The sequence below is a fragment of the Bubalus kerabau genome, chromosome 20, assembly GCF_029407905.1.
Source record: "Bubalus kerabau isolate K-KA32 ecotype Philippines breed swamp buffalo chromosome 20, PCC_UOA_SB_1v2, whole genome shotgun sequence".
Lineage (NCBI taxonomy): Eukaryota > Metazoa > Chordata > Mammalia > Artiodactyla > Bovidae > Bubalus > Bubalus kerabau.
The window spans coordinates 53,375,554-53,387,665 of record NC_073643.1 but is presented as its reverse complement, the minus strand read 5'-3'; the positions used below and the strand labels follow the sequence as shown (position 1 = coordinate 53,387,665).

Genomic DNA, 12,112 nt, shown 5'->3' with positions numbered 1-12,112 from the left:
GAAGGTCAGGGCAAGCAGAGGGATCAGAGGCAGAGATGGGAGACGAGCAGGGGGCTCCGAGGGGCCTGAGGGGTTGAGGGGGATGGGGCAGCCTGACACCTGAGGCCCGCAAGTCTGGGGTGAGGACAGCTAAGAACGGCAACCATCTAGGCCCTGATGCCAAGCTGGGGGAGCGTGGGCTCGGGAGGCAGTGGTGACGTGGTCAAATGGGTGGTGTGTTGGAGCCCCTAGAAAATAACGTGGAAGGTGGACAGTGATCAGGGAGAGCCTGGTAATCGGGGAGATTGGAATCTTGAGGTTGTGGATTCACTGAGAGGAGAGAAGACTGGAGTAGGCCCAGGGCAGGGGTGCTGGGAGGTCAGCGGAGTGTCCTCAGGAGGAAGAAGGAGCAGGTGGGGCTCCCAGGCTTCCAGCTCAGGGCTCCTGCGGCAGCACCCAGCCAACAGCCCAGTGCGGACCACCAGGGCATTCATGGGAGTCTTGAACCCAGAGACAGAGCCGTGATGCGTGTTCAGGAGAACTGGTGTCTTGAGAAGGGCCGTCCCCAGGAACGTGTGAAGACTGGGAGGAGAAGCAGCCCAGATGCTTCTGAGCCAGCCCTGCCTCCTAAGAGGAGAGTCCTTGGAGGAGACTCAGCAGGAGCCCCCAGGGAGTTGGAGGGGACCCAGGAGAGCAGGGACAGGGGAGAATTGGTCAGGGGCAAGTTCAGGAGGACAGGGGGTCCCCCGAGTCTGTAGAGATGAAGACAAGGCTTGAATGTGAATGTGGATCCAGTGAGGACTGGGTAGCCTTGAGTGTAGAGAGGGCACTAAACTGGGGTCACAGTGCAGATGACCTTTCCCATGCTTGATTGGGGAGGGGTCAGTTGAACACACAATGCCTGTTGGGGGGGTATCTGTGAAGGAGGACTTTACTTTTTACCATTTTTATTTTGTATTGTAGTATAGCTGATTAAGCTAGAGGAGAACAAAGCAACCCACTCCAGTATTCTTGCCTGGAGAATCCCATGGATAGTGGAGCCTGGCAGGCCACAGTCCATAGGGTCTCAAAGAGTCTCAAAGAGTCAGACACGACTGAAGTGACTGAGCACGAATGCATGCACACATAGCTGATTAACAAACCATGTTATGATAGCTTCAGGTGAAGAGCAAAGGGACTCAGCCATCTGTATATATGTATACATTCTCTTCCAACCTGGAGGCGAACTTCCTAACTGAGAAACAGTGGAGATGAATCTAGGAGAGAGGACAGATGGAGCCAAGCTCCTGACAGGCTGACGGCTGGTCCCAAAGACAGGATGGTGTGGGGTTGATGGCTGCCTAGGGACAGGCTGGGTGGGTAAGGCTCAGAAGGGGTTGGTCCTGTCATCCACTCATCAAATGTTAAATGAGTGCAAACTGTGTGCCAGGCAGTGCCTAGAGCTGGAGGTTGAGTGCTGAATACACTCCTTTACCCTGAATCCTGAGGAGCCCATGGTGTGGAGGCAGAGGGGATGCAGACAGTGCCTGGTCCCTCCCTCTCCTGGAGGACACAACCTTCTTGAGCAAGCCTGCCGGTGACACTCCCCATGGGATCTAGGAGGGGCCAAGAAGTTGTCAGGAGATGGAGAAACCATTTCTTCACCTTGCAAATGGGCCTCCCTGCCCACTGCCCAGAAATCCCATGAGGCAACAGCAAGGCTTGAGGTAAGACCAGCCCACACCCTGGGAGGAGGGCAGGGATGGGGCGGGTCAGGAAGACTCCTGGTAGAGCTTTTGCATCAGGGCTCAGCCTGGGCATAAAAGAAGGGTCCCTCAGGCTGGGAGGAGGCAGACTCGGGACCATGGAGACCCAGAGGGCCAGCCTCTCCCTGGGGCGCTGGTCACTGTGGCTACTGCTGCTGGGACTAGTGCCGCCCTCAGCCAGCGCCCAGGCCCTCAGCTACAGGGAGGCCGTGCTTCGTGCTGTGGATCAGCTCAATGAGCGGTCCTCAGAAGCTAATCTCTACCCCCTCCTGGAGCCATCTCCCCCCAGCCTTGGCCACACTGTCGCCCTTTCGCTCAGGCTGGTCCTCCTGTCAGGAAGGCACTTTTCCCTCTAGGTGGGTTCCCATCTCTTCCAGGAAACCTTCCCAGACCTGGGTCATCTCCCAGCACCAGGCTTCCTGCCTTAGCATCTCTGGTGTGGGAACAGGCGCCCTGCACACCTGGCTCAGGCTCCCTGGACTTCTGGGAGCTCCAGGGATGGGGGGGCGGTCACAGGCTCTGTGAGGTGACTTCTCTGCTAAAGTCCCCCTGAACCTTGGTGTCTCTCTGCCAGGGGGAGCTCCATCAGCCTGGAGGCTCCAGTGACAAGGGCCCTCCCTGCAGGCGGCCCTGACCTCCCTCAGCCCCTCTGAGGGGAGGCGCTGCCATCAGCGCTGCTGTGAGGGTCGCTCCTGCTCTCTGTGTGTCCATGAGGCCAGGCACGGGCTCTGTCCCCTCCCCTGTGCTCCCGGCACCAAGCCCAGGGCCTGACACACAGAGGGCTGGAGAGGCTGTCGTCGGGTTGGGGGCAGGGAGACAGATCAGAGAAGGAAACATGAGCCGAGCCCAGTCTCCCCACTTTGATCCTTGACCAGGTGGAGGACCCGGGAGCTCGAAAGCCTGTGAGCTTCAGGGTGAAGGAGACCATGTGCCCCAGGACGACCCAGCAGCCCGCAGAGCAGTGTGACTTCAAGGAGAATGGGGTGAGCCTGGGGGCTGGGAGTGAAGGAGGATGCTTTCCAGGAAGCTGATCCGGGGACTTCAGGGGACAATTTCTCGTCCCTGGGGTGAGGTGGGGCGTGGCTGGCAGGTTATAGCCCAGGAGTTCCAGTTTGACGTCGAGCCTCCTTCTCCAGGTGCTGAAAGAATATGGGGTGACAGTCACCGTGGACCATTGAAACGATGTATTCTCGTAAGCCGTTGAGGTGAGTGGCCCTTTCTGTGGTGTGCAGCTGACAATGCGGTGGTGTTTGGAACGTGCTTTGGATCAATAACCCCCTCCCCAGTCCAGGGCAGACCTTGCCCCTGCCTTCCCGAGCCCTAGGTCTCCAGTCCTGGCTCTGCATACCTTAGAGCAGTGTGGTCTAACGGGGCCCCCAAGAGGAAACTAACAGAGAGGCAGGTTCTTGGCTCCACTCAGACCTCCTGAATCAGACTCTAGGGTGGAGCCCAGGCATTTGGATTTTCACAAAGCCTCCAGGGGGTTGTGAATATGCCAGGTACTGACTGGACTCATGGGCTTTCAGCCTCTGTTCCGTCCAGCTTTGCTGGGATGGGCTTGGACCCTGGAAAGGCCCAGGCTTCCTGTGGGCCTCAGTTTCCTCATCTGTTTATGGGTGTAAGGATTCAATTGCATGTGCCAAGGGTCATAGCCAGAGGTGAACGGGGACCCCAAGATTCCTGGAGTCCACCACAAATGGAATGTCAGATGGGAAGGGATGGGCCATGTCTTGACTGTCACCCAGTTCTCACCAGAAACCTGTTTTTATTGGTTCACAGCTTAAGAGTTTCAGGAAATTTGGCTCATCACCATTCAGTCCCATGAGAGTCCCTGGCAGTGGTTCCCTCTACCAATCTCCCTGCTCCACGGTTAGCTCAAGAAATAGTACCTCCATTTCCATTCCCCAGGCCACAGTTGAACGATATGCAGATAACTGCCTCATAGGGGTTTTTGGTGAATCAGAAGCTCAGGAAGACCTCTTGGGATCAGTTTTGCCCTGCGTCAGCATCTGAAAAATAAAATCTTGTGAAAACAACTTCCTTCAGCCTTCAATTTCAATTGTCTCCCCTCTTCCAACTTACTGCGACCTGTTAGGGATGTGTGTATGTGTTTGTGTTTGTGTGTGTGTGGTTTTTTTGTGTGTGTATGTGTTTGTGTGTGTGTGTGTTTGTGTGTATGTGTGTGTCTGTGTATGGTGTGTGTCTATGTGCATGTGTGTATCTATGTCTGTGTGTGAGGTCACTCCTGTGAACACAGAGAAGCATGAGGCCCCTGTTCCTTCCAGGAGGGCACGAGGCAGGCAGCAGCCCCAGGAGCTCCAGAACTGCATCCCTACCCTCGGGTCCCTCCCGAGCCCTTCACCCGCCCCTGCCCTCCTCCTGCAACACCCAGTAGGACGTAAGGAGACCTGCCATGGGGGCAGAGCTGGTGGGAATACTGCTCCTGCTCTCATGGAGCTGACAGTCCACGAGGGGCCAGGCTTCCTACCTTGTTAAACACTCACAGAGACGAGGTTTAGTCTCAGGGCTGAGCCTGCAGGTGCAACGCCCAGGACGTACTTCTGGCCCTTAATTCTGAAATAGCCTGCCCCTTCTGGTTTTTCCTGTGGCATTGTGACATATCACTGTTTCCTCAGCTGGGTCCCAGATTAAGCATGTGTTTAGGGATCACATGGTTTAAACTTTGCACCATTAAATACAAGCATCTTGTCCATCAGGGTGAAGAGCTCGCACGAGGGTGAGAGGCACAGAGTGACACACAGGTCACATGTCTACTTGCCTGTGTGTTTCAGACACTGCCCATGTCCTGCCCACTCCCCACTCTCCAGCTGACCTTTGCTCTGGGGCAGACTGGAAGCACTGGGGAGTTTGAACCCAGGGAGCAGCTTCAACTAACCATTGGGGGGACTTGATGGAAAAACACTTCCTCTTCCCCGCTCCTTGGGTGGCCAGCTTGCAGATGTTTCATCCCTCTGCCTGAAGTCCCCAGCCGGGTTGAGCCCTTGTCCGCTTCTTCATTGATGTGTTCACTGACACCTCCTTTTCTGATTCAGGTCCTGCCCTGTCTCCCCTCTCTACGTTCCAGCCGGTGCTTTCTGGAATCACCTCCCAAACAAACGACTTCTACTAAATGCTTGTCTTAGGTCTGGTTCTGGCCAACCTGTTCCCAAGAGGGACAGAGGGCAGGATCTCACAGAGCATTTACTTTGTTACCTGTTGGGTTTGTCTTCTCTTGGTGAGCTGGAGGGGCTGGTTTCAGGCAGTTTAGAGGAACCTCATGCTTCTCACTCTCCATCACCCCAAGTTGAGGGAAGAAACTCTACAGAGGAAACCGAGGGGGTTTTGTTGGGTCTGTGCCCAAAGATACAGACTTGCCAGAGCCAACTGATAAATGGTCTGGGTATTTTTGAGCTGGTTGTTATACTCTTGGTAGCTTGAAATCAGCCTTGGTAGGAATATTTACATCATGGAAATTGGCAAACACTCCATATCAATCCTATCACAGTTGGTACGTTCCCACCCAAACGGAGAGGGGGACCACTCATCAGGATGACACGGCATCTGTGCAGGTCACATGTGCCTTCAACTCCTTCCCATGATTGCCCGTCCTGCTTCCATGGCAACCCACCTGTAGCCTCAGGCCTATCTTGCCCTTTCATGTTTTATATCAGTGTGGACCAGATGTCCCTTGGCATGGAGGAGGCACTCAGCTTGCATATGTGACCTCTGATAGCAGACAGGAAAGGATGCAAACAGTTTTTCCATCTCAACCCTTGAGAAGGAGACAGAACTTGTCAATGCCTTCTACAGTGGTTGGGGAGAGAGTCTGCTGCTTGACCTTTTGACCTCTTACCCCTGAGAAGACAAGTGACAGTATTTCATGAATGGTATTGAGCATCTCTCCAAGACAAGCTTGATTTGTCAGTTCTCCTGCAATGGAGGGGACCCAAGCCCAGCAGGAGGGAAAGAAGGTGTTGTGGGGAGAAAATTACTCAGGAAAAAGCACAGTGACTGGAGTGGTAGGATTAGAAGTAACACTCAGTTCAGTGCTCAAGGCAGGCATGCAAAAATAGTGCATAAACTTCCGAATTCTCTATTTTCAGGATCACCTACACTTTGCCTAAAGTGTTGGTTTCTCTCTTTCTCTTTCCCTCCTTCTCTCTCCCACTCTCCCTGTGTCTCTGTCTCCCAGCATTTTCTATGTCCTCAGTGTTTGGCTTTATTCACCTGTGGTCCGAGCCCATCGTTGTGGTCCGAGCTCCCCTAGGTGGGGAGCCCATCGCTGGTGCAGAGTGAGTCTGTTACTCACAGTCCCTGGGGGAGCAGGAGCGGGTCGTGCTGCCCACACAGGAGAGGACAGTCACAGTCCGTGTGATGTTCTCAGGGAAGGAATAGGTGAGGCGGAAGCGTGAGGCTGACCAGGTTGAGGATGGATTAGCTTGAGTAATTTCAGTGGGCTGGTGTGGGTGTGGGGGCTCCCCAATTTGTTGGCACCTGGCCCTGGGGTTACTAGGACAGAGATTTAGAGTCTCAGCGATAGAAAGGGTGGGATGGGGGTGCTGGTCAGTTTGCACGTGAGAGGCGGGCTGAGGGAGAGAGTGTTAGTTAGAGCGTCTACTAACCCTGGGTGGAGCAGTGAGATGTGAAAACATCAGATACAGAAACGAGAAACCCTGGGTAACACAGGACCAATTGTATTACGTAATCATCGACACATCTGGAGTTTAATCTCACATTTTAAAGCTCTTTTATTCATTCAGATAGTACCTTATTCTCCCTTACTTTTCTGTCTTCTTTAGATTATTTTTTAGGATCCTAGCTTGCAGGATCTTAGTTCTCCAAACAAGGATTGAACCCGAGACTCTGGCATTGAGAGCACCAAGTCGTAACCAATGGACGGCCAGAGAGTTCCCCTCTGGATTTTTTTTATGATTCTGTTTTATGTCCACTTTCGGCCGACTATTTGTACTTCTGTTTAAAATACTTTTATGTGATTGTGGTAGGGTTTACAGACAGAATTCATCTGTCATCAACGCATCTGTATTCAATAATATATCAGCATACAGTGGAAGGGACTTGCCACAATATACTGACAACCCTGTCTAGTGTTTTTATGTGTAGGCAATGTTTGTTGGTTGGGAAGCCAAAAGTTTCCATCTAATTGCTCTGCCTTTTGTGTTATCAATAGTGCAGGCATGACTGAACAATAACAATACCTAGAGGCTTTTTCGCTGAGTGAAGTTGCTTGAAACATGAGGGCATTCCACAAAACGGAATCCCTGGAGCATCAATGTGAAATTGCTCCCTTTTATAAAGTAAAGGCAGGAGGAGAAGGGGATTGAAGGCAGAAGGAAAAGGGGGCGACAAAGGATGAGATGGTTGGCATCATCTACTCGATGGATATGAGTTTGAGCAGGCTCCGGAAATCGGTGATGGACAGGGAAGCCTGGTCTGCTGCAGTCCATGGGGTCACAAAGAGTCACTGAGTGACTGAACTGAACTGATAAAGTAAAGACCTTGAAGCTCCTGGTACTAGGACTACCTCTGTGCTGAACATGAAATGCCCTTTCAAAGCTGGTCCCTTTTTCTCTTCGTAGTAAACAAAGCCACACTCCATGGGGCTGTGGCCCCACGTGGTCCTGATGACATCCCTGATGACTCCTCTTTAGGCTGAGATGGTACTATAGGATGTCTTTTTTAGGTCACAAATGTTCCCTTTCAGGATTTCCCCGATGGTACAATGATTAACACTCTGCCCTTCGAATGTAGCGGGCACTGGTTTGATCCTAGGTTGGGGAAGCTCCGTAGCCATTCCGTGTGGCCAAAAGAAAAAAGGAAATAGTGACTTAATCCAACTAGAATGCAGTTAATAAAAGTGTATGATGCAGGGCACCCAAAGTCAGTGCTCTGTAACAGCCTGGAGGGATAGGCTGGGAATGGAGGTGGGAGGGGAGGTTCAGGATGGAGGGGACACATGTATACCTATGGCCGCTTCATACTGATGGATGGCAAAAACCATCACAATATTGTAAAGCAATTATCCTCCAGTTAATACATTGTGTAACCCTTACTGTGAGGGGTGCTGACATTGGGGAAAGCCCAGTTAGGACAGTGACATTCGTACAAATGCCCAGTGGGAGCCCTCCTGATCGGCTTGGCCACATGCGTGCCAGGTTGCTTCAGTCATGTCCAACTCTTTGCGACCCCATGGACTGTAGCCCGCCAGGCTCCTCTGTTGACGGGATTCTCCAGGCCAGAATACCGGAGTGGGTTGCCATTTCCTTCTCCGGGGTATCTTCCCCAGCTCGGCCACATGGTGGCAGTAAAGCAGTTTAGAAGACAAGGGTGGAAGTTTAGGAAGGCGCTCACTGCACAGCAGCTGGAGAGCTGGGGATGCAGAAGAACTTCAAGAAAGCAACTCGCGGGTTGTACAGATGCCGCCCGCTCAGGCCGATCTGCCCTAGGAGCCTTTCCAGTGACGCGTGCGGGGGGACTGAGAACCACACAGCCTGGAGCCCAGAAGGAAGCCAGCAGCAGGCCACGGTCTTCCTGCGGACACGGACACAGCACAAGCCTGACGCTGCAGCCCATTCAAGAGGCGTCACTGGCTTGTTACTGGGCATCAGTGGATGTTCAGAGCCTCAAAGAGCAACACCCCTATCACGGGAAGGGTGAAAATTGAAAATCTCAACAAAATGGCCCTTTCCCGGAAAACGGGAAAATGGGGCATTTGGAGGGAAACATGGGCGGTCACGTTCTAGATGCGGCTGTCTCAGACGTGGAGTCTGTGTCAGCGCTCCCGGGGGGTTGGGGGGTGGGGTTGGTCCACCAGGGTCCTGAAAACCCCTAGCCCTTCATGGATGGATCAGCTAAGTTAAAGGTGGATGTGTGGGCTGTGCCGCTGGGCAGGAGGGGAGGCTGTCCCAGCCCAGGAAGCAGCTTGCGGTGCGGGACCTCCTGGGCTCCTGCAGGCGGGTGGGGTGGAGGGTGCTGGGCTGGACAGGAAGACAGGGGCCCAGTCACGAGCTCCAGATGCCCCCAGGGGTGGACAGCTGGAGATGCTGTGGAGAGTGGAAAGAACACTGATCTGGGAGTCCAGCCCTAGGCTTGCCACGTGCACCCCCTGGCCTTGCTAAGCTCCCTTCTCTCTTGCTCTCCTGGGCCCTGGTTGCCCTTCTGGACAATGGGAGTTGCAAAGGCACTGCTCTTCTCCTGTATTTGTGTGTTCAGAGCCCTACTTTATTTCTTTCTTGCTCCCTCTCTTTTTTTTTTTTTTTTTAACAGAAATCACTTTATGTACTGTACACAGGAAGAGGTTTTTCTTTTTGCTTTTGGCTGCACTGGGTCTTTGTTGCTGTGTGCTGGCTCTGTCTAGGTGTGGCGAGTCGGGGCTCCTGTCTAGTTGCGGTGCATGGAGTCGTTTCTCTTGCTGCGGATCTCAGGCTCTAGGGCACCGGGGCTGCGGCATTTGTGGCTCCCGGGCTCTAGAGCACAGATGCAGTAGTTGTGTCGCATGGGCTTAGTTGCGCCTCAGCATTTGGGATCTTCCCTGACCAGGCATTGAACTTGTGTCTCCTGCACTGGCAAGCAGATTCCTAACTACTTAACTCTGGGTGACGTCCCCTTCTTTACTTCTTAGAGAAGACTTTAGAGAACCAGTTAATCAAAATGACAAGTGCCTGTTGTATTTCCCAGGCACTTAAAACCTCTACTATCTGAGGAACTCCAGAAGCAGGTACTTGGTTTCCTTCTTGCCAACACTGTGTTTTGGGAGCTGGGGACAGGGCCAGCATCATGGGTGTGTCACCAGGGAGGTCACACAGGCCCCTGTGCTCAGGAGGGCTGGGTACTTGGTTTAATGCTCTATATATCCCTGAGGTCTTGAAATTCTATATACCTTTTGGAGCTGGGATGCTACAGTTTCAATTTGCTAGTTGTATAGCTGGTTCTGGGCAGTGGTGACTCCATACCTCCCACAACACATGAAGGAGTCTATGGAAGTCATTCTGAGAAAACTTATTTCCCTGTGAACTTGCCCAGAAGATCCCCGAGTCCTTGCCCCAAGCCTTGAGCAGTCAGAGGGCAGGGGAGAGCCCAGGAAGGGAAGGAAGGGAGTGGCAACACACGTCAGAAGGGGACCCCCACCAGCCCTTCCCTGCACAGAGTGCTTTTGAACTGATGCTCAGCTTTTGAACTGAGTCTTCAAAAGCACCGGGCTGCAGGAGAGAGGCAGGGCAGGTCAGGATGATGGTTGCTGGGGTCGTACAGGGAACCAGGGAGCTAGTCTAAGAGACAGGGAGACCCCAGTGGGCCCCAGGAAACTCACACAGGAACCAGAGCTCTGGGTACCACCATCCACCCTGACTTGGCCAAGACCTCCCTCCCAAGGCCACACCCCACCCCACCCTGGGCCTCAATTTCCTCTCTGGTCTTCTGAGACTGGTCGTGAGCTGTGCTCTGCCTCCTGACAAGAGTGCTGTGAGCTCAGAGTGGGTGGATGCATGGGAGACCATTGTACCCTGCAGGACCACACACCCAGGTCACATCCTTGGACTTACGTCTCCAGACTCCGTAGACAACACAGCCATGGGATGCTGTGAGGTAGGGGCAGGACACCAGAGGCCCCAGGCTCCAGTGTTGTTACCATGACCATCCTAAGGATTAGTGTTAGGGTTGTTGCTTTGGTGACAGGATGGGCCTGGGATCCTCAGTCAGTGCTGCTGCCACTGGCAAATTACTTGGAAGAAAACTCTTTCAATGAGGTTGCCCAAGGGTGCACAGGTGACCCTCAGGGCAGGATCTCCCAGGAGAATGGAGAGGGTCGTCTGTTTCAGGGATAGCAGGGGGGATCTCGCTGATGTCCTCGTAGCTTGGGTTTCACACCATCACAGCATGGCTCCCACCAGCTCGGCTCCACCCACCATGGTTTCTGCTACCCATCAGCCCTCCCAGTCTCCACCCCCACCACCTACCTGCAATCCTAGCTTCCTAGGCTCTTCTTTTGTCTGTTGGTTTAAACAAGATGGGGCTTCCCTGGTGGCTTAGACAGTAAAGAATCTGCCTGAAATGTGGGAGGCCTGGGTTTGCTCTGTGGGTTGGGAAGATCCCCTGGAGAAGGGAATGGCAAACCACTCCAGTATTCTTGCCTGGAGAATTCCACGGACAGAGGAGCCTGGTGGGCTACAGTCCACGGGATTGCAAAGAGTTGGACATGACTAAGCTACTGGCGATGGCACCCACTCCAGTACTCTCGCCTGGAAAATTCCATGGACGGAGGGGCCTGGTAGGCCGCAGTTCATGGGGTCGCACAGAGTCGGACACGACTGAGCAACTTCACTTTCACGCATTGGAGAAGGAAATGGCAACCCACTCCAGTGTTGGGACGGGGGAGCCTGGTGGGTTGCCGTCTATGGGGTCGCACAGAGTCGGACACGACTGATGCAACTTAGCAGCAGCAGCAGCAGCAAGCTACTCTCACTTCACTTTGATCGAGAAGGTAATTTCAGATAGGAAAGAAACACCTAGAGAGGCAGTTTTTTTGCTGGAGACATGATCAGTGGTTCTCAGCTGGTAATCAGAGGCCAGAAAGGTGTCTTTAAAATCTACTGAATTATTTTTGGAAATAAGAAATGTAGGTCTTCCCTGGTGATGTAGACATCGCCCCCCGAGTCTGTTGGGCTTATGTGAGTGGTAGGGTTGGGGAAAGTGTGTTCTGATCAGCAATCTGTCCTTCTGCTCAGGGGTTGATCCCTGCTGTAGTCACTTTACAAAGTGGACCTGACTGGAGCATCTGAAGGGGTAGTTTCTGCCTTCCCAGGACATCTATGTGCAAATGGATTGAACAAGGAAAATCCAGGATGTAGGATGGGATCACCCAAGTACCAGGGACCTGGAAGTGGAAGGGTGTGTGTGCCTGTGTGAAGTGCCCTCTCTTACTCCATCCTCCTGGAAGTTGGGCTCCAGATGGCTTGACCTGCCTCCTGTTTGCAGCACATGGGGGTCCTTCTTGGAATGATACTGCGTGTGGGTCTCATTGACTCTTCAGCTGGTCAGAGAGCTGGTGGGTGTCCCCACAGTCGGGGGCACGGCAGCCTGGGGTTCAGTTCTCTTTCCCATGGAGGGTCTGGACAGGAAGGAAGGGTGAGAGAAGCAAAGGAGGGGGCCATGCAGGATCCTGGCTCATTCCTGAGTGAGTTGGGGGGAAGGGTGCATGCGGATTTCTCAAGGACCAGATGTGCAGTTGGGGACAACGTGCCTGGGGATGAGGGTGTGGTGTCTTTCCTGAGAAGACCTCAGCTCTGACAGCTGTGAGCACTGAACAGGAAAGCTGGTTGCTGGAGGAAGGGAAGGTTCACCACCAACACAGGAGGGGCAGCCTGAGGACCCAG

General features: G+C 53.4%; 1 pseudogene; it reads left to right on the top strand.

Moving 5' to 3' along the window:
• The first annotated feature begins 1,822 nt into the window (after nt 1–1,822).
• LOC129635066 (cathelicidin-4-like) lies at nt 1,823–4,854 on the top strand (annotated as a pseudogene).
• The last annotated feature ends 7,258 nt before the right edge of the window (nt 4,855–12,112 follow it).